Source organism: Stegodyphus dumicola, chromosome 10, assembly GCF_044657685.1.
Source record: "Stegodyphus dumicola isolate Sdum_Otavi_A_Nest chromosome 10, ASM4465768v1".
Lineage (NCBI taxonomy): Eukaryota > Metazoa > Arthropoda > Arachnida > Araneae > Eresidae > Stegodyphus > Stegodyphus dumicola.
The window spans coordinates 167,507,443-167,531,097 of record NC_140777.1 but is presented as its reverse complement, the minus strand read 5'-3'; the positions used below and the strand labels follow the sequence as shown (position 1 = coordinate 167,531,097).

Here is a 23,655-nt window from a genome sequence, read left to right as displayed (position 1 = left end):
TAAACACTGGATTAAACTTCCTGGATTATCAGATGAATTTTTGTCGCTTCTTTAACTTAATATCCAATACAAAAAAAATTTGCAATTAAAGCATTTACTTATTTGCACTTTGACTTAAAGTTAAAAAAAAACTAAAACATGAATAAAAACCTGACATTTGCTTCTTGTTGGACGACAACGCAATAGTATTTAAATTTTTTTACGGGGAAAAAAATCCCCAATCAGCACAGCAAAATGGTAGGCTTAGAGTTAAAATCTGAGATTTATAGTTCCTAAGAATGCCAATAATCTTTCACTTGAGTTACATTTTAACTCGCTGTTTATATTAACATAATTTGAATTTATGGCTGCGTTGGCAAGGTGGAAGTCCAAGAAAGATTAGCCTTAAAGAAAAAACGTGCTAGAATAAAATTTATGATTGGAAATAAACGTCTGCCAGCAATATTCTACGAAAATACGGGTACTTACGTATTAACGCCACCGTAGCTGCAGATTTGGCGGTTTTTAAGTGCCGCCAACCTACACCTAAAATTTTTGCGACAAATCATAAATTAAAACACTTTATTTAAAATCAAAATAGTCAATTGGATTTCGGTGGTAAATCGTCCGATAGTTAGAGTTTAACATAGATTCAAAACAGTCTCTATTTTCTTTGACCTGATGCTATCGCCATATGAACTCTGCTAAATAAGATTCTAAATGATATCTCGCTGTCCCCCTATGTCTCTTGTTCCCCCATTTAGCACAGACCCACATTCTCTCAACTCCTGTATCAGGATCAATAAAATTGTATTTATGATTACCTTTAGCATGTAGGAATCCTTCTTTTTCTATTCTATTTGTTAGGTAACCTTTCCAACTGTCAGAATAAATTTGTGCTAGCATCTGCAATGTTTTCAATAATTTTATTAAGAAGGGTAGTTCTATTAGGAACAGTGACAACAAACGAATCTTTTGCCTCTGGACATATACCACCAACACCCACTATTCGGGTAATACTCGACCACAATTATTTTTACGCTTATCGACGCAATTTTTCATCAATTTCCACAATGTAATCTGGTCCACCTACCATAACTACGTTTATTCGCCCTATCCAATTCACGCATGTAATTGTTTCCAATCTATAACAGTTTTATCTGATAAATCTAGTTGCTTTTCACAAAATTTAATCGACGTCAACTCCTCGCACCAACAGTATATGAATCTCATAGCTGAACAAAATGGAATTCTAATTCCTTGAAACCAGTTGTCTTTTCTTAGTCCCACTTGCTGATCACACTGTCTTAAATTACATTTCCAAAACGTACGTTTAACCAAAATAAAGTTTCATATCATGCGAAATTGGTACATTTTAATTTTTTATGGTAAAATATTAAATTCTCCTGAAAAAATAAAATTGCATCTTCTTCTGTGCTTGACAAATCCCAAAGACGGGTTTTCGTAGCACTAAAAAGTGGCGCCAAAAATCAGCAAACAAGACAAAAAGGAATCCAAAAGATAACAGCATTCGAACAACAGGATTGCTCTTTATTGGCGCATCAACGCGACTCCTGCTGCGGTGGCGTTAATACGTTAAGTGCGGTGGCGTTAATACGTAAGTACCAAAATACATTCTGCAGCCACTTTTCATGAAAATTTATGTAGAGGAATGGAGAACGAATTATTTTTTTATTTTAGTTTTATAAAAGAGCACTATTATGTCCTAAAATTGTACTTTTTGCATATTGCATATTCCAAAAATCTGTCAAGGAGAATTACAATATAAAATTTCGAATATACGTAAATTATTACCCCTGCTGAATGAACCAGTCCCTTTGGGAGGCCTGTGGTGCCAGAGGTAAAGTTTAGAAAGGCAGGATGGCTGAAAGGAAGTTGCTCGAAAACTATGTCAGGGACGCTATCATCAGGATTTCGACCGCTTTCCAGAAACTCCTCTAAAAACACTCTTTGAAAAGAATAATAGAGAGAAGTTAATGTATAAAAATTTGCATAACATATATAATTGTGCACTATATTAATTGCGTTAGAGTACAATTTGGAGTACAATTATTACAGTACATGGGTATTAGACTACATTTGAGTGTTAAGTACGCATTAAGGCCCGTCCACACGAGTACGCTCGTGACGTAGTTGACGAAATTTTTTTTTTTTTTCGCCAGCGTAAATTCGCATTAAACTGAGTTCGCTCCTATTCAGCTTTTTCGTCCGGGACGTGAACCAACAGCCAATAGCCAACCGAGTTCTAATCACATGTCATAATCGGAAAATTTTCTCTCTTACCCGTTTAAATATGGCGTCAGAACCTTAAATAGATCGTAACTGTATACAGCAATAAAATAATCAGCCTTGTTTACGGCATCCTCAGATTTCTCAAACCACATACATTGGTATAAATTTCAAATTCTTATTAAAGGGCAAAAACTGTATCTTTATATAAAGCAAGGATCCAACCAGTATATCCATGTGCTTCACTTGTTTATAGCACCGTAAGTAATAGGAACCTAAATGAATTACAGTTTCTACGAAATTGAAGTTTCTTCCTTACAAATCGAAGTTTCTTACTTTCTCCTTAATTATTATAAATATTCGCTATTTCATGTGTAACAAAAAGCTCTATAAATACACCCAAAACTAAGTTACATGTTAAATACACCCAAAACTAAGTTCAGCAATATAACAATTTCTAAAATAAAGCAGTGTGACTGTGAATGAGTATTCAATAAAATACAATTACGAAATTTTCGAGGGCAGTTACAACTTGGTTCACACGTCAATCATTTATTGAATATTAATTAAATTACTTTTACAGTGACTTCTTACATTATTTTTCATAATATAATAAGTGCTATCACAGATAGCTGAGTGAATGGTCAGTATACTCTATTGCAAAGGGAAAGGTTGCAAGCTCGAACCACACCCATAACTACTGTAAATCAAATTTAGCTTTTCTCTTTTTGAAGCGTGTTTCTTATATTTAATCATGAATCATTATATTCCTAATTTGCCTATTATTATTATTGTTTTCATTTCTCACTTTATATATTATTATTATTGTTTTAAATTTAGTTTAAAAATGTGCACTTCAAATGGAAACCATTAACCCCTTATGTAATGATATATCTACGTCTCTTGTATAAATTATCTCTTTATTTTTACTTTATTGTATATTTTATCCTGCACATAATTTTACACAAACTGTCCAAAATTCTAAATTCAAAACTAAGTAAAAGAAAAACAAAAGAAAAAAGTCTGAAAGCTTTCAGATTTTATATTACTCTCAAATGGGCCTTTTTTTTCCTTTACAGCTACGTACATGTTTCGAGTGCATTAAGGCTAACGTCACATTGTGCCAAAAATATTTAAAAACAGCATATCTTTAGAAATTTTATTGGATGAACCTTTTCTTCATATTTATTTGTGTGATAATATATAGAAAATTATCAAATTATAGAACGCTTTACTTATTACAAAGATTCCTTTACGCGTACTCCATACCACACATAAACAAGCAAACCAAGGGAGGGAGAGATTAAAAAATGTGAAGTTGATTTTGTTATATGGTGGATAGTGTTTCAAGTAACTTAATTCTCTTTATATATAATGTAGCCCAGACCAATTATATAAATCTTAATTTTCATACAATATAGAATCTGCAAGTCTGTCAAACTGGTCGATACTCCTTCTGAAGTAATTAAAAATAATTCAGGATATTCATTTCGCAAACGAGGCAGTTAGGAAAATATCTCTTTGAACAGGTCGCTCTGAATAAATCTTTCGGACCCATTCTCGCCGTGTTTTGCCATTTTGCTTCAGCTTAATGATTGTTCTTAATAGCAATGTTTCAGCTATTAAAAATTATCTCATTCTGACATCTTGCCCCAAACATATAGAAACACAGTGAAGTAACAAGGTGACATCTCCGTTGAACAAATCTACATTACAGCGTCACGTGATTTTTTGTCACAAATAATTCCATTGGTTAAACGCAATCTTCGCAAGCGTACTCGTTCGGACGCTGTTTCGCTGGTAACGTAGATGCGTTTTCGTCAGTTACATTTCGAACGTAGTCGTGTGGACGGGCCTTTACATTAGTATATTAGAGCATAATTATTAGATTGCAGTATTTTAATTCCACTAGAATTATAAAAAAATTAGGTAAAAAAATATTAGGTATAAAGCGGCTACATATACATTTTTCTTTTCGTTTGCCACAGTCCTTTTTAATGATTAGAGAAGCAATTTGAAAGGAGGCGTTAAGATCTGACAGAAGGCTGACTGAAAGCTTATTTCGAGATAGACAATCTGAATATAATCTGAATCTAATATAACACATATATAATCTCTAATATATGTAATATTAATATATATATATATATATATGTATGTTTATGCGTATGTATAATATTTAAGTGCTATTCTCTTTTCTAGTATATAAGTATCTACTATATCTGGATATAATTTTACCGAAGGCTTATTCGAAGATAGACAACTAGAACATAATCTGAATCTAACATAAAATATATGCGAACTCTAACTTAATATATATAGTCTCTAAACTAATATAATATATCTGAATGTAATTTGACATAAGATTTTATTTCTAGCTAAACCGAGGCCATGTTAACATATTTTTGTTGTACAAGTTTTTGAGGTTAAATTTTTGTTATACAAGTTAGTTTATAGCACCTACCTTATGCTCATGTTTCCCTCAGTACGAAACATACATCAAATAACAAAATGTTTCCTTAGTCTCAGTTTATATACAAAATCATAATATCCCTAATTGGACCATGACAATCTTGAATTTGTTTTTAATGGGTTTTCAGTTTTGGTTGGATTTTTGCTGTAAAACCTTACTCTCGGCTATTACAAGTACCATTTCATATTCAGAAATATGATGTAAACCTTCCTTTTTGACAGATTATTACACATTTGAATACAATCTAGAATACTTCAGTAAAAATGATCAAGATAAAATATACATGAGTAATAAATTAAGAAATTACCCGTTTCTAATGTGCGAAATGCCACTGGTTACTCTTTCTTCCTTGGAGGGTATAATAATTACCTTCTCAAGTGTTGGGCAATCTAAAATATTTATGAATAATTATTCTTGGATCGGCTATTAATTCAATATGTTTAACTTGTTAAATAAGACAAATAAACTTTATTATATAAAATTTAAGCTTCCAGATCTCAAGTTCGAACATTGTGAATGTTACTTTATTTTCGGCAAAGGTCATTAGTGTAGTATAATAGTACCTTTAACCACAAGACCATATATTTTTCTTTATAACTGATATATATAAAATAAAAATCGGAATATGAAAAATCCCAATTTTCTATATATTAGAAATCTGATAATACATTATTTGTGCAGAACTATTTTTTTTTAAAGCAGCTACATTTTTCAAAAGTTTTTTTCATGAAAAATGCTTCATTTGCCGTTTTAAGTCTGTTACTTTCTGAAACAAATTTCTGTCATATGTTCGCTTTCTGCTTTTCTTACTGTAATCTCATGATGCAACCTTAGCAATGAGGTTACAGACGAAAACATTACGGCAAAAACATTGCGACGAAAACGTCGCGGAGGAAACACTGCAAAAGAGAAAACGTCGTGGTTCAAACCATCCTGGAAGAAAACATCGCAAAGAAAAAACATGAGCAGCTCTGAAACAAACGCAGCTCTGAAGAATCGTGGTCGAAAATAAAACTTCGCAGTTTAAAAACATCGTCGTCGAAAATATTGTGCTAAAAAATAAAGCACCTAAAAATCAACGCATGATGGTAATATCGCATAGATGCGTTTTTCAAATCGCATAGTGACATGTTATGTAATTGACTTTCGTTATAACTAGAAAAATCGCACTCCAAAAATTGATTGCACACCAAACATGAAAATGTTAACGACACTTTAAGAATAAACGGAAACTAAGTAATGTGTAATTTTCAGTAAAACAGTATTAGATTAACAAATGTGATAGAAAATAATTTTTAACTAAGCACTGATTATTAACTAAGCAACTTTTATAGAGGTAACCTCATGCAGTTACTTTTCTTCCTTTTTCTAAGCATTTTAGACTGTATTCTTTATGAAAAATTATCAGTTAAACTTTATAGAAAATGCTTAATTTATTATTGACATTTTGTTAATTAATTATATGAATTTAAAATTCTATTAAGCTTTTTAAGTTGCATTAATTTTCTACTCATTTTCAATTTTTAAATGCTAAAGTTTCTTTCTTATTTTTTCAGCGAAAATTTATTAGTTCGTTCAAATGTATGAAACATAGAAGTAAAAGAATCCCTCTTTTCTTCTTGCACTTTTTATACGAACATGCATTTACAACTTTCAAAACCTGAAAACGCATGTTCGCGATGTTATCGCCATGAGATGATTTGTAAATACTTTAATTTTTAACCTGATATTTTTGACGACTATGTTTTTAAACTCGCCTTTGAAAAGGGGAGTATATAAGGTATTTCTCCCACCTTCTTCGCATGCCTTCGTGGTGTGAAAAAAAAGTGACAGTTCTCTTTCTCCCTTTCTACAAGCCCGACTGACGACTGACTAAAAATTGGGTATCTGTCAAGGTAGCTTAATGGCACTTAAAGTTCAAATCTGAGGATTGGTAACCCTGAAGAACATATATTCAGATAAAAAGGGTATTAAGCATTAAAAGAAAATACCTGAATATGCAGGAAATTATAAAGTTTAAAATTAGAATGAAGTTAATCACGAAGTAAAATAGTAGAATCAGTCACGGTAAGAGTACAACAGAATGATAAATTGTAGATTTGGCAAATAAAAATAACACTATAAAATATAAACTAAGTAAGAGTTATTCAACGTATGGATATGAATAACAATTAAAGGTTATAAAATAAAATACTTAATTGAAAATTATTCTATGTTTATGAAATTTAAACATGTAATTTATCTGAAATAGTACCATAAAAAGCGGGATTACGATTGAAAATTATAAAAAAAGAGTTAAAATTTAGAGTATGTAGGAAACTAGAAAGAAAAAAAAGTGTCAAAAGAGTATAAAAATTACATCTAAAATTAAATAATGTCGATGTGGATACTGGAAAAATGTAATAAACAAGTTCAAAATTATAGTACTTTAAAAATTATGAAGGTTCAAAATGTATGACGAAACAAGTTAAAAATAATATGTAAAGTTAAATAAAGCTCCTATATATGGTCAGAAAATAGAGGAATTACGCTAAAACTAAGAACATGTTTGAAATTACCAAGGTTAAAACGTAAGAAATTAGTTAAAACGTATGAAAGTTAGTTAAAAACTAAATGAAAACCATGTATATAGTGTGAAAATATAGCAAATCAGTAAAAATACGGAGTATGTTGGAAACTAAAAAAATTAAAAAGTAGAAAAAAAGTTAAAATTTACATCTTAAATTAAATAAAAGTCAGGTATGTGATCTCCAAATATGGGAATTCTGTTAAAATTAAGACTATATTAGAAATTTTGAAGGATAAAATGCATGAAATCAAATAAAAGTCATGTATGTAGAATGTGAAAATATCAATTAGTTAAAAATTAGAGTACATTAAATATTAAAACGTACAACACAAGCTAAAAATGTTACACCTAAAATTATGTTAAAGTCATCCATATGATCAGAAAATATGAGAGATAAGTTAAAATACAGAATATGTTGAAGATCACAAACGTTAAAAACCATAAAAAAAAGTTTAAAATTACATCTGACATTGAATAACAAGAACGCGTATTTTAGTAATTACACTCATAAAATGTAACAAGTAAGTTAAAAGTATTGGCTAACAAGCATGAAAAAAATTCTGGGTAAAATGAATTTAGTAATAAAAATGAGTAATGCAATTAAGATTTTGGAAAGTAAATGTGATATTATGAACAGTAGAATTTTGGAACGTAACCACATTTACTGAACAGAAAATTTAAGAAATAAGGTAAAATTCTGAGTATATAGGGAATTAAAACGCTTAAAATATACGGAAAAATTGAAAATTTACATCTAAAATTAAGGCCTGCTGCACAGAATCATTGAAATCGAAAATAAGCACCGTTAAGGGTACTTAGGAAATAACCTTCATATATGTATTGATTAACAAAGAACCTTCGGAAAATCAATAAAAGATAGTCTTTTATCAAATCATGACGTCGTTCCGCGCTCTGCCTGCGAGCATGCTCCACGCTCCGCCTTCTGACGCTGAACACTCCGTTTCATACTACTCGCTTATAACAAATATACAAAATTTTTAAGCGGGCCAATATCCCACATAGCACAAAAACATCCTTGGGATATCCCGAGGATGTTGCTCGCGGGATATGCGCACATCCTCAGGACATCCCGGAATATCCCGCGAACCTCCTAAACACCTCCTCCCGAGTGCTTAATGTCACATCCCGGGATATCCTCAGGACATCCTAACTAAGTCCCATTGACAGCGTGCGGGATGTTATTAGGATATGAACTCCTACTTACTACATCCTCAGGACATCCCGGGATATCCCACTAACCTCCTAAACACATCCCATTATATCCTAAAAACATCCTATCTATGTCCCATCGACAGCGTATGGGATGTTATTAGGATTTAAAGTCCTACTTACTACATCCTCAGGACATCCCGTAATAACCCAGTTTCCTCCTAAACTCAACCTCCCTAGTGCTTAATGTCACATCCCAGTATATCCTTAGGACATCCTATCTAGGTCCCACCGACAGCGTATGGGATGTTATCAGGATTTGAAATACTAGTTACAATATCCCTTTAACCTCTTAAATACATACTCTCAACTGCTTAATGTTACATCCCAGTATATCCCCAGAAATCTTCTTTATATTCCAGTGAAAGTGTGTGAAGGTGTTGTGATAACCTGAAACTTGCTTATTTTCCACAGACAATCTCAGGTCCTCCATCTGTGGTTACTATAGAAAAATAAGAAATGTTAAGAATATTTATACAACTTATTTTCTAATTTGAATTTAAATTTATTTAATAATTTGTAAATATATCTAAAACTGAGCAAGAGACTTGAAATGAATTATTAATACAAAATATTATAAGAGAAAATTTTGCTTTAAAGTACTAAAAGTCTTTCGATCATTTTTAACCATTCAATAGCCCAAAACTGAATTCTTCGATATATTCATAATTAAATTATTCTACAAATTCAGTTCTGACTTCAGTTAATTTATATTCAAAATTCAATAATAAAATTAAGCATTTAATAACCTTTAAGTAGTGGACCAGATGTGTGTAAATTTTGAAATTCTGAACTTAAGTCGGTTATGTTGATTGAATCATTATTCATGGCTACAATATGATTAAACAGTTCATGAGTTCGTCTTGCTATTTGCTGTAATGGAGCGGAAGATTTTCTAATCAATTTTTTAGTAGAAGATATATAGCTTTCAAATTTAAATGCACTGTAATTATCTAACGGCCCAAACATTTTTACATCTTCGCAAATATGCAGTAGGCCGTGAATATTATGAGCAATATACTGTTTTTCATAATAAAGCCCAAAATTTACTACGAAGAGTTTTAATAGAGACTGTGCGTATTCATCAATTGCCGTCTGATTCTGTATTTTACATAAGAGTCTAATCGAAATATGAAGTAGTAAAAAATGATCATGTAGCTTTTTGTTAAATTAAAAAAAGAAAAAAAGAAAAATAAGTGGGCTAGTGTACAGTAAAAATTGACGGTATTCTGTAGCTTTCCAGTGTTTCAATTCTTTTAGAGTTGGTTCCTTGGTTTTCTTGCAAATTCAATTGGTACATAAGGCTTTAAAAACTGGTCATTTAAAAAAAAAAAAAAAAATATTTCAACATTTTTATGTGGTAATCGTGCTTGTAAGGTGCCTCCGCCTATCCTAATAGTAATCATTTTTTGTACTACTCCTAAGCACACAAGGGACATAAAGTCTAACGGAATATTTATTAGTCCTATATTTGGAATATTCCTTAAAATGGGATAATCGTTTTGGTAATCGTCATCAGTCAGTTCTTCTTGAGACATAAAAGTTCATATTCCGAATCACAGTTTGAAATGGAACTTAAAGAATATTTGCTAGCGCGAAAATTCGATACAGTCCTTTTTCATAATTAAATACTACTTCATCTTCTGACGAATCCGATAATATACGTTGATTTATTCTGCTGTAAATCCGTCTTTTAGATATCTGAGATAATTTTTTTTTAGTTCTGATCATTTTTGTAGAATAAAGGAAACATTTAGAAACTTACTTTTCACACTCTGTCAATGTAACGCTTGCAAGCGTCAGCAAGTCAGTTCGTAACTGAAAGAGAATTTGGAACGACGGCTATTAACGTTTAGCAGAATAGCTGAATTCTGGAAATCAGAAAGTAAGTACATGTACTTTCCACTTTGTGGGGTTCTTCAAGGATATCACTATTACGGAGCAATTAAAACCGTTGGGGGCGTTTTGCGACTTTGTTGTGAAGGGGGAAGGGATGTTTCCCTTGTAGGGGGATACAAAAGAAGGGAAGGTCTGACACATAAATCTGCCACGTTAACAAAAGAGAAATCTTCTTGGGGCATCGGCTACAGAAAAAGTGCTCATAGGTGTTACATTCTGAGCGGAGCTCGGTTTCTCAAAAGCAAAGAAAATTTGAGAAGCAGTTTTACGACCAGTGATAATGATGATCAAAACTTTAAGATTTTCAACTTCAATTGTTATTTATAGTATAAAATAAAGTAATAAAACCGCTGAGTTTAAAGAACGCGTTTAATTTAAAAATTAAATCATTTTAATTTAAAGTTTGAACATCTATTTAATCCGTTATCTAATTTTGAGTTTTCATAACAACATTTAACTTTGTGTTATATACCTTGAAGAAACTTGTTTACTGCGTTTTCTGGATGTTACAAATAAATTAATAAAGCAGCAATTACTGTTAAATTATGAGGAGTCATGTAGCATTGTCGGCATAACGTATAAGACTGCAGAGCGCTGGATATATTTTTTTCGCGCTTTGTCTAGCAGAAACCGAATATTTGTATGGTTAAAGAGGTAGCAAAGTGAGGTTTGAGGAAAGTAAGAACTTAATGTTAGTTCTTCCCATTCTCAAACCTTATTTTCCTATTACAGAGAGGTAAAAAATAAGTTACTTCTTACCTCAGTCGCTTTGAAAAACTAATTCTCATTATTAAAGAACTTACCAGAAAATGAACGAAGAAACTGCAATGAATTTTTTAGCCCAATAAAATTATTCTTCTGTTTATAAATTCAAATTAAAGCAAGTTAAACCTCGTACAGACTAGTTTTTAACTGCGTCTGTAAACTAAAATTTCGTTTGTTAAAAAAAAAAAAAAAAAAAAAAAAAAAATATTGTTACTTATTACTGCACAGCACTAAACATCATTCATTACTAATATAATAGTGTAACAGATCAAAAAGTATTTTTTTTTCTTTTGCAGTTTCAAAGTATAGTTATTTCTATGCTAAGAACTATCGATGAATTTAATAGAATACTTTTATAACTTGATATTTCTGATTAATGCCTCAGAGACGGGTAAGTGATTATATTGACCGATTGCCGAACAGAAGGGCTCAAGTTCGAATGCCATATAAGGCATGGATGCACATCATGCCCATCTGTTCATAGGATAAATGTCTTCGTAAAAGATTTTCTGAGTTAACCTGTAACGTACATAATATTTGTGTTCAAAGATATTAGAAAAGTATCTAAAATAATGTTTACAAAATATATTATGTAGCAATTAGAATTCAATAGTAAACACACTTTCAATATGAAATTCAAAAACGAATGAAAACACGTGCCTATAACTTGTAAGAAAGTTCTCTGATCAATAGGCACTGTGAAACAACAACAAAAATTTGAAAATATTATTACTTAATATTTACAGCCAACATATACAAGACGAAATCCAGTGTAAGCATAACAATTAAATTTTCATATGCAGAATGGGTAATCCATAGAGTAAGATTTCGATTCTTATAACATGACTTGCGTGAGGTACAAGGTTACTTTAATATTTTCAGATATGAGCTTCCATAAAAAGTAAGTACTGAAGATATCTGAGAAACAACATTCTCAGGAGATCTTCATATATCCCGGGACATTACGACTTGAACAGGACATCCTTAAGATGTTGATTTACGATGTCCTCAGGATATCTGAAAATCAACATCCTGAGGAGATCTTCATATATCCCGGGACATTGAGACTTGAATAGGATATCCTCAGGATGTTGACTTAAGAAGTCCTCAGGATATCTGAGAATCAACATCCTCAGGATATCCTAACTGCTTCCCAGGAGATTGCGACTTAAATAGGATATCCTGAGGATGTCTTGTGTTATGGGGGATGTAAATTGACGTATATCTTAGTAAATTTTGAATAAAAAATCTAGTGTTTTGAAGATGTGCCGATAAATACATCTATTCTAAGATGATTTAAAAATTTTATGGGTTATATTTCAAAATTCTTTTCGAAAATTTTATAAAAATTATTTAAAAATGCAAATTTTAAAAATAAAAATGGGCGAATTTTATTTGGAATGAACCTAAATTTCAAAATTAGAAAGGAAGAACCAAATGAGTTCGATAAAAAAAGAAAATAAATATATACCAAATTCAATTAACATTGAGGAGCTAAAGTTTCGAGAGCTAATTTTTTTAAAAACTGCACGCGCGATTTTTACAAAACTTGACCGTTTGGCATAATTTGACGCGTAGAATCGAAATATGGAAAAAAGTTGGCATGTCATTTCAGAAAACGTCCAATTTTGTGTCAAAATACCTATATTAGAACAATGTTATGTATATTTCTAATACATATCCTAAATCGCGCTTTCCAGGAATGAAAAATGCAATTTCAATTTCGTCAGTCGGCCCAGTAGAACGGGAAATATAGAACCGTCCCCTTCCCCCCCCCCGCAGTGTACATCAGAAACATTAAGGTTTCGCATTTTATCAACATTCTGTAGCTACTCTATATAAAAAGTAATCATTACATAAAAATATATACATAAGCATATATATATTTCATTTTATAAGAATTATTTTTGTAGATGCGCATAATACTCATTGTCGACTATAATCGGCAGATTTTCTAAAATGTTCCAAACCACTCCATCGTCTTGATGACAGTCTATAGTGATTAAAAACTTAGGTTCCATTCTAGCAACAGTGTTTGATGCAAACTAAAATGCAAGGAAAAAAAATCATACAAGGAATTTTCTCTTCAAATTTTAATATATAATATTACTTATTTGCTTACTTTCTCTTAAATTTTACAGTTTTATTAAGGCAGGAATAAGGGATCACCTGGCGCTGCTAATAAATAAACTTATAAGTTTTAAGTTTCCTAACAAAATGCCAGTATATTCAAAACCGAATGCAAGTGCTGTTCCCTATAAAATACATATGTTACCCTCTAAGAGAATTGTGACGCACAAAGAAAACATTACCTAATTGTAACGAAATTTCGTATGCGCATACCTATCGATTCAAAATATCAGTGATTAACGTTTTTGAGATCAATGAATAAATAGCGGAAGCTATAAAGATTGGCAACTGAACATTCAGATGGGGTACAAAAAAGGAGAAATTCCAATTTTAGGCCATAATTTCCATTCTACTTTAATGTCGTCTGTTTCCTTCGACTGCACCAATAACTTGCAAATGGATTTATGTCCAGTAGGAACATATGTTACCAGTTAAGACAGAATTTGCAGTTGGTATAAAAGAAGCAGGTTGGTCGAATCAGAGGATCGCTCGACACATCATTTGGAGTGATACCGCCATTATACGATGTTGGCAGCAATTACTGAATCATGGTAGAGCCCAGCATCTAGAAGGGAACTTTCAGAAAACAAAGACAACAAAAGGTAAGGACAAAGTGGCCATCAGATCGACTTTCGAAGCATCAAATTTCTCATAATATATATAACAGAAATATCAATGGTCGAATGTACCCTTGTCAAGCGTCTCAGAGAACGGAGTCTGCTCTCATGACGCCCATTGCCCTGATTACTCCTCACCTTTGCACACTAACAAATGCATTTGAAATGATGCCGGGCTCGTTCAACCTGAAATCTCACTTACGGGAGTAGAATTGTCTTCCGCGACGAATCCCGATGAGCCGCAATAACAAGCAAAAACGTCCAGTACAGCAACTGATATCGTCACACAGCCCGATATCATGGAGTTACGACATTCAGAGCTTCTCCTTTCATACTTCCGTCCCGTTAGCTGTTATCATTGACACCCTCAAAGCACAGTGGTACATCAAGGATATCCTAGCTCCCATTCTGTTGCTGTACTATTCGAAGCACACCGGGATTATATTTAAACAGGATAATGCCCAGGATAATTCTTTTCTACTGACTCCATTTGAGCTTCTTTTGCCTGTTCAGAAAGCGTCTCCAAGCCTCCTAAGGTGTCACCGAACTAGCTCGACAACTGGAGAGTTTGGTGACAAGTTATTCATCAGTTTTTGAGTCAGGTATCAGCTTCAAAACTTGCATAAGGGACAGAGGTAGGCGAATACTTTTTTGATTTATTCACTATATATAGCTGTATTATCTGAATAAATCCTTAAATTAGTCTAGGCATTCCGATAAGCTCCACTCTACATGATTTGATACTTTTTCTTTAAGGAGCTAAGTCAAAGACTAGACTACACTTTAACATGGTGCATGATATGCTATTTTTTTTTCTTTTTACGAAATAGTAGAAGCTTATAAAAACCTTACACCAACAAACATGCAGAATATTTGGAGACTGATGATTAATCGCTTTCCGAAGTGTAATGATCTTAATCCCATTAGTTAAAAGTCACGTATTTTGAAACTTAAGTACACTGTATAACAAAGGGAAATATAATATTCTAACTAAGATATCGCGAAGACTTACATAAATAACATTTCTAAAAGCACTGGAAAGAGAAGGCGTTATATAATTAGAGATATTATATTACAAGAGCGTCGAATCATTTACCATACTGGTGCAAAGCTGCTCAGGCTGAAGACTCCAGTTTCAACTTCGAATTTATGTTACTTCTCCTGGAGTCTTTTATTAATATTATTTTACTACGTTATTTAAATATCACCATATTTCTTTTGAACATCAGGATAACTAGAGAACTCTGATAAACTAAGTGCAGCTATTCCTAAGCCTTTGACTGTTAACGGGGACATTTATGTCCCGTTAAAATTTCAAAATTACTGCTGGGTTAAAAAGTACTTACAATCTTCTGAAAGTTGGGAATCATTTTCCAATAGTTGGAAAATTAAAGCCAAGCTATGCTCGTTGTACACAAATGACCACAAAGGAAAGAACAAATAGGAGTTTCCCAAAGTATAATGCTAGGTTTTGCAAAGAATGCAAGGTCATGTACCATATGATGTAAACACGATTTCAGATAATAACGTTTTCTAGAATAATAGGTGTGCTTATAGACACTCGACTGCTACGTGTGGGACATATATATGCGACCATTAACTACGGTTGGGACATATGTGTCCCCGCCTTTGAAACCGTTTGTCAAAAAAATCCAAATTCTAAATGTACCTTATTTATGACATATTTTTGTTCACTTGGGTAGGAAATGTAGTAATTTTTATTTTTAATTCATAGTCAAAGGGTTAAGCAGAGCACGCACTGTTATTGGAAGATTTCATTATGAATTCAGTTCTATTTAGGAAACTCTCTTACAAAGAAGTACAGTCTTAATTAAGATTCAATAACACGCCGAATAAATACTAATTCAGAATTCAAACAACAAAAATCAACGTTATATTTTCAAAATTATTTCACAGGAGTAGTTTCGATGGTTTTACCGAACCACCATTCTCAGCACAACCGCAAATGAACAAGATAGGAAATAATGATTAGATAAGATAAGAAAGCCTGGACAAAAATAAGCAAATGGCGCCATCTGTTGGTGAAACCAGAACTAAAACATAAACATTTTTTCTGCTGCCAAAATTATTCAAAAAACATTCTTCCATTGGAGAACTGGATTTTCTAGACGCATTTCACATTCAAAAAATCTTTCTGTTCTCGTTAACGATCCTAATTCCAATCCATCTTTGCCTTCGGCCTTTAAAGAAATTATGTTTTAGTTCTGGTTTCACCAACAGATGGCGCCACTTGCTTATTTTTGTCCAGACTTTCTTATCTTATCTAATCATTATTTCCTATCTTGTTCATTTGCGGTTTTGCAGCTGAGGATGGTGGTTCGGTAAAACCATCGAAACTAGTCCTGTGAAAAAAATTTTGAAAATATAACGCTGATTTTTGTTGTTTGACTTCTGAATAAGTACAGTCTTCTTAACACCAAAGGTCAAAGAAAAGAGATCGTCTACAAAAGGTAGTAAATATTTACCAGTCTAGAATTTAAAATTGACGCCTAATTTATGAAGGAAATATTCACATGAACATGTTATACTTTTATATAATAATTATATTAAATCTCTGGTAATTCTTGAGTTATAATCCTGAAGAAGGATATCAAAACTTGATAAACAAATGATTTGCCAAAATAACTCTAATGTGACAAATACTGTACGAAGAGTATAACAGAACTTTTTGAACTTAGAATTGCTGCTTATCTCTTTGTCTGTTTCTATGCATGTGATAGGTTAGTTAATTAATTAGTGTTAAGACTTTCGTTTGAGGTAACTGAGCTAATATTAATTTCGCTATTGATATTTAGTGAAAACTTAGAGTATGTGCTTTTGCCGGTTTATTTATTGTTTTCATTATCGAATACTTTTCATCGATTTCTACATTTTAATTTTGCTGACTGTGCCTTAAACTCATTGCATTGAATATTACAATTAATATGATCGTCACTTCTTAGCTTTTACTTATTCTATGTATATATATATATATATATTTGTGTGCGTGTTTCTGAATAAAAGCTTAAAACGAAAAACGCAGATACTTGCAGTCATTGCCGGAAAATACTTTTAAGCCAACACAGTTAAACTGGCGCAAAAAACGAGCTTATTCTTGAACAACCTACTTCACTACCTTATAGAGTTTTAAATATATTGGAAGATACAACGAAGCAGGGAGTATTATTAAATAGGCAGTAGAGAAGCGAAAGAGAGAATGCGACGTGTTTAGGGTGAAATTCCCGTTTAGAATGATTTTGTCTAAGTTCAGACTTTCCCCATCGACTAATCTTAAGTTTTGGTTCAAAAATTTGAGACTGCTTTTGGGTGAAGCGTTGTGTAATTACCTGCATCATTAGCATTACGTAAAAATATATATGACAACGATTAACTTTGAAATGGTATTGAATTTATGAATGTATATGGTATATGTAAGAGTTTAACTCATGCCGCCCGGATGCCGTAACGATGGGCCCGGATTCGAATCCTGGATATGGCATGATTGTAATTATCCGTCTTTTCATAGAAGGGAATGGTGACCACCTATTAGGTGCTTCCATAATGAAATGACCACCACTTCCGGCCCTTGTAATGGCGTATATTGGCTATTAAATAAAATGCCCAGCCACTAAAATAAAGAAATATTTAATTTCTTTTATATTATAAAAGAAATTAAATATCTCTTTATTTATTATATAATATTTATTATTTAACACGCACACAAATATATATATATATACATAGAACAAGCAAAAGCTAAGAAGTGACGATCATATTAATTGTAATATTCAATGCAATGATTTTAAGGCACAGTCAGCAAAATTAAAATGTAGAAATCGATGAAAAGTATTCGATAATGAAAACAATAAATAAACTGGCAAAAGCACATACTCTAAGTTTTCACTAAATATCAATTTAATTTCTTTTAGTTCAGGCGAAGGCGCTGCTCGTTTTTGACTTCTCGAGTATCAAAAAACCTAATGACTTAACAATTAAAGAGTTTACTATATTAAACTGGCAAATAGATAAAAGTAATTGTAAACGAAAGCCAAAAATTATCAGTCTACGAAAAGCAACGGAAACGTAGTCTTCAATTTTAATCCTTAGTTCTCTATTATAAATTAAAAAATGGATATTATATTAACGAAACTATTTTTCGAAGATACATAAATAAAAATTGCTCGTGACTGTGGAATACATGAAAGTTTAAAGGAACAGAGGACCGTTTTCAAAAGGAAAGCACTTAAATCCTATTATCGGCAATCAAAATTTTATTGAAGTTTTAATTCGAATGACATTAACATAACTTACTCGTGCTCCACAGAAAGGATGAGGTCCTCCCCATATAGCACCAATGCTGGTTGTTGCCAACATGGCGTAGATTGCTTCTTTCCTATTTGACATATGACCTGCAAAGATATTTTGTGTATTTTCGCATCACTGACTTACAGGTAAATGCTTAAAAATATGTTTCTGGCTCTTGATTTTATTTAATTAGTTTGATAAAAATTTGCATATTTGCCTCATACTGAAAATTGTTGGGTTTTTTTTTTTTTAATCATAAATGCGGAAAATCATACACTAAGCATTCAGCAAATATCTTAACTGTTTCAATGTTAAGAGGCTGAATGCCTTTTGACATATATGTACACATGTGTTCCATTTTATTACTTTCGATATAATTTTATTACTTTCGGTAATTCCGGTTTATTACTTTCGGTACTTTTAGAAATTAAATTTTAACCTATTTCTTTAGTCCCTTCTTCTTTGAACTTTAAGAATTACTTTAGTTAGTTAACAAATGCTGTTTATTTGTGGTATTATGAACACATTTAGTGTACTAGAATATTTAACAATCATACTTCTTTTGCAGTTTAAAAAAATTGTTAACCAATTAATAAACAAGTCTTGAAATTAAAAAAGATACTAGCTTTCTTTCCTTTTCATTTCCCGTAATTCAATTGTGCCTGTATATGTACTAGTTCGACCGCCTTATCCGCGACCACGCATGTTTCATTCGGACTGAATTATTCTCTAAATAGGGTGAAAGAATCGAGACTTTCTTTTCTTCGAGCATCTAAATCCTCTCTTTCTAGCGAAGAGAAGACTTTCACGTCGCAGTAAGTAATAACGCCCGTTTTGGACGAGCCTATCTGTTTTAGCAGAATGCCAGCCAAGGTTGCGTTTGAGACGGTCGAACTATAGAATTAAAAATAATCGTTTTCAGAAGACGTTTGCGAAAAATGACGTTCTATCAAAACAAAAACTAAGACAGCAGTGAAAATAATGATACCGTAATAATTTGCATACATTTTTTAAAACATCAATTCAAAAGCAGAATTTTTTTTCCAAAGTAAATTACAATAATGTGGTTTTATATGAAACTAAAATTCGTAAATTGACTGAATACCAGAGCTTCAGGTTTGGTTTTGTAATTTGAATTAAATTAAATGACACTATATGAAAAGTCGAAAACATTGCATAAATCGAATAACTGCAGAAGAACATATGCGCTATTTACAATATCAATTGAATATTATCAACATTTGAGAATATTGTTATGTTTTTTGTATTTATTTAATTATTTTAGTAGAATTAATTAAAATTGTTTTATATCCCAGTGTAAATGCAGCACGTGTATTATCTGAAGGGAAAGCTACGCAGGAAAAGGAGCACGCGAATTTAACATTTAAATAAATAGATATCTCGTAATTGTAGTCTTTTGCTTTCCAGAAACCTCTAAAAAATACAGATTACCATAATGTTATCGTGCATTATTAAAAAGCTTTAAAATGACGGACAGAAACATCTCAGTTCAGTTGTTTACTTAGTTGTTGTTGTTGATTGTAGCAAATTCGGGGTGAGATCGGATTAACTTTACGTTTTGAATCGAGTTCTATTTATATTTCAGTAGTTTAAAATATAACTACTGTGAGATATTGCAATATTGTACGAACATCTATGAGGAAATTCCAAAATTTTGTTTAATTTCTTGGGATAAGAATACATTTTATTAACATTTTATCGACTTGTGCATTCAATCCATTAAGAACCTGTACGTATGCAATAATATTAACAACATCTTGGAACTCTGTGTTTTTGAAATGCTACATATCTTAAGAATTAAAAGAAGTATTCAAAGATTAGTTAAAAGAACCTAAAGATTTTAAGATTGTTGTCAAAGACAAGATTTCAAATCTAAACAATTGTAGATTTATTAGTTATTTTAACAACAGCTTGGACATTTTCAAGCATACTGTATTTCTAATATTCAACATTACTTTAATATTTTTCACAGACTTTCATAACCCTGTATATTTTATTTTCAATGCGAATTTTGAAGTAATACCGCAGATAAGTCTTCGATATATATAAACTTTTTCCTTATAATTTATTAATATTTTGGCTTATACTAAGATTTCTTATAGCAAAATAGTTGAGAGATCTGATGGGGAAGGGAGTCCCTTTAGTTTTCTAATGAAAATTGATATAAATGAGCCTAATTTTTCTATTTTATTACATTTTTCATTCATTTGTATTATTTGTTTTATTTTTAAGAGCTAAAATGGACCCTTGAACCCTCCTCCCCTTCCCTCTTCTTCCTTCTAGATACATCTGTGTCAAATTTTCAGCCAAACTGAAAAGGGTGTCTTTATTGGTCCTCACATTAGAAAACTTCTCAAAGATGGTACTTTTGAGGGAAAAAATGAAAATTGCGGAAAACGAAGCCTTGCGGAGCCCTTTAAAGAAGCAATAACCAAGTTTCTTGGCAATAAAAAAGAATCCAAACTTTAAATCAACCCTTGAGAACATGCCGCAAAAGTTCAAAAATGTAGGATGCTCCACGAGCTTGAAAGCTATTTCTCTCAATTCATATTTGCACTATTTTTCTGAAAATATAGGTGCCGTTAGCGGAGAGATGTTTGACAGATTTCGTAAAGACGCCAAAAAATGAAAAAAATATATATATATCAAGGAAGATAGACTTCTTAGATGACGATTGGCTATTGCTAGATGTTACTCCGTTGTCAACTCCATCAAAAACATAAAAGGAAAAACAATGAAGAATCTTCTGGTAAGTTTTGGAATCATACACATTAGACCCTAGCTGAAAATACTAAGTAGTGAATTCTCGGTAGGTCGTGAAAGAAACCGATGACTGCAGAAGAAGGTTTTAAATAACGATTTTTACTTCAACTTAACACAAAATGCATTCGCTCGGTGCTCGCAATCTACCACCACTTGTAGCGAAGTAACAAGAACAGAAGTAAGCAACATAAAAATAAGACAAAAATCACAATAAAGTAATATTGATGCATGACTGGCTCCTTATTTATATAAACCGCTAAATAGGCTGCACACAGCGAAGCCGAACCTAGAATATCAATATAATCTAAATCGCGATGAGATCGAATTAGCTTTAATTTAGATTAAAGAGAGTGGCTAAGCACTATTCCAAGTACAAAACTACTTCACTCGGCATAAATTTGTAACTAACTCTCCTACTGCAAACTCAGACATGGGACATCGTTGGTGGTTCTTGACCAACGTAACTTCGTAGAGAAGCCAGAAAAAACCCGCTAGAAGTTTGGACCTCTAAGAGTTGACGTTGCGCTCTGAGGCCTTTGGCTGAAAATAGAATAAGCGCTTTTTCGCAACTTAGATTAGTATCTAAGTTAAACAAACAAGAAAATGTTATTTGCTATATGGAAAATGCAAAATATAGTTGAAACACAATAAACATATATGAAGTAGATTATATATCAAGAAATTGTATTCTTGCGATGAGAAGTATTAGAATTTCACACTTTGTTGATATATAAAAGTTTCTTGAAAGTTATTTGCAATTAAGTTTCTTGAAAGTTATTTGCAATTAAGTTTCTTGAAAATTATTTGCAAAGTATAATATATAAATGCGTTAATCCTAGAATACTAAAATGCGTTGAGAGTAATAATATGGGTTGAAGTAAGATACAAATAGAGTCCTATTATCAATTTGTCGGGAGCAAAGTCCTTTTCTTTGCAAGTTATATGAAAGTTGAATACATTATAAGGTATTTCTCCCGCCTTCTTAGCGTGTTTTCGTGGTGTGGTGGTCTGCACGCTGGGCGCGTATTCCAGGGGTTCGCAGCTCGATTCCCGGCGAGGGCGTTGCTCATTTTTCATGACTCCTGCTTCCAAAAAAAAAAAAAAATGCCTAATGCCTCTACAACAAAATAAATGAAAATGTAAAATGATGTAGAGAATTCAAAATTCCTAAAGCTTTGCCAGTTGAATCACAGTCTTTAGTCTGATATCTGTTGCTTTGATGAAATTTAGTTACTATGAGCAGAAAGAAAAACGATGTTATTGCACTTTTGGCCTGCGTTGGCAAGTTTAATATGCAGGGTTATATAAGAGGACGCTTGAAAGGATGCACAGTTACATGATCATAGTTTGCGAGTTGTGCGATATGAATGATGCTCTGAATTTTGTACATGTCTGAAGAAGTTAAGCGTGGTCACCAATATATAATCTTGAGCATGAGAAATTTTTAAAGCTACTACGAACTCTTAAAACCGCTGCTTAAGTACTGATTTCAACTCACTTAGACTTGCATACATGCCATTAGAATTTACATTCTGGTAGAAAACTGAAATCAGAAGGGAAAGGAAAGTTTTATGAAACTAAAAATAATTGGTTAGAATAAAATAAGTCTTTACAGCGTGAAGCAGAGTATGAACGTGTGGGTGCACGGAAACTTCGACACGATAAATAAAACTGCGTGTTTTGCGTACATTGTTTTAGTATAAGCTAAAAAGAACAGAAAATTAAATCTAAGGAAAAAACGTTTTAAATATATTTTAAAGCCTCACATTTTAGCGATTTTTTCGACTTGTCACAAATTGCAAATGTTGCCATTTCCGAAAAACCCTCATATAATGAGAAAAAATTAACATCATTTTCGTGGGATTCAAAGCTGCAAATTACATAGGAATCAAGTCATTAACGAAAGCTAATAAACATGACACGACCCAAATTTTGCATTCTTCTGTATTTATTAAACTGTTATTCTGAAGTGAATGGAACTATTTCATATATTTATTACCAAGAATATAATCGAAAACTATGATAATTCATGACTGATATCTCGCCTTAAATCAATGTCATTATTATATACTTTTAAATGCATTACTCACAAGCCACTGTATCGCCTTTTTGTAAGCCATGTTTCCTGAAAGCAGCTGCGTACAGCTTAGTCTCTTCGAATACTTCAGCATAGGTGACAGTCTCTTCATAACCAGTCTCATCTGGAACATGGAAAGTGTATTACACTGAGTCTAAACAATAGTTTGGTCTTAATGTAAAATACAGTAATAGCACAAAAAACGAATCAAAGGTTAATACTACAATAATCGAATGTTAGTGCTTCGAAATGATAAGCCTAAAACTGATTTTTGATAGTTAATTGAATATGAATGAAATATCACTAAAATACCCTTTATGTCTCTGAATAAAATCCTCGATACGGAAAACTGAGAATAGCAGAAAAAGAAAGTAAAGTGTTAGATAAATTAATCAGCTACTTCGACTCACCTGATGTATGGAAATTAAACTAGCATATGAAATATATGCAAATGCATTACGTTTTGGTAACGTGAACTCAAGTGCGAATGCACCCATGGGGTCATGAGATGGACGTAAAACAGCCATACTGATGACAGAGCAATAAAAACTATGCTACACTGCAAAACTAAATGAAG

At 32.1% G+C, this 23,655-nt stretch overlaps 1 pseudogene; it reads right to left on the bottom strand.

Moving 5' to 3' along the window:
• LOC118204618 (acetoacetyl-CoA synthetase-like) overlaps nucleotides 1-23,655 on the bottom strand; it is a 73,299-nt pseudogene that overhangs the window by 46,784 nt on the left and 2,860 nt on the right.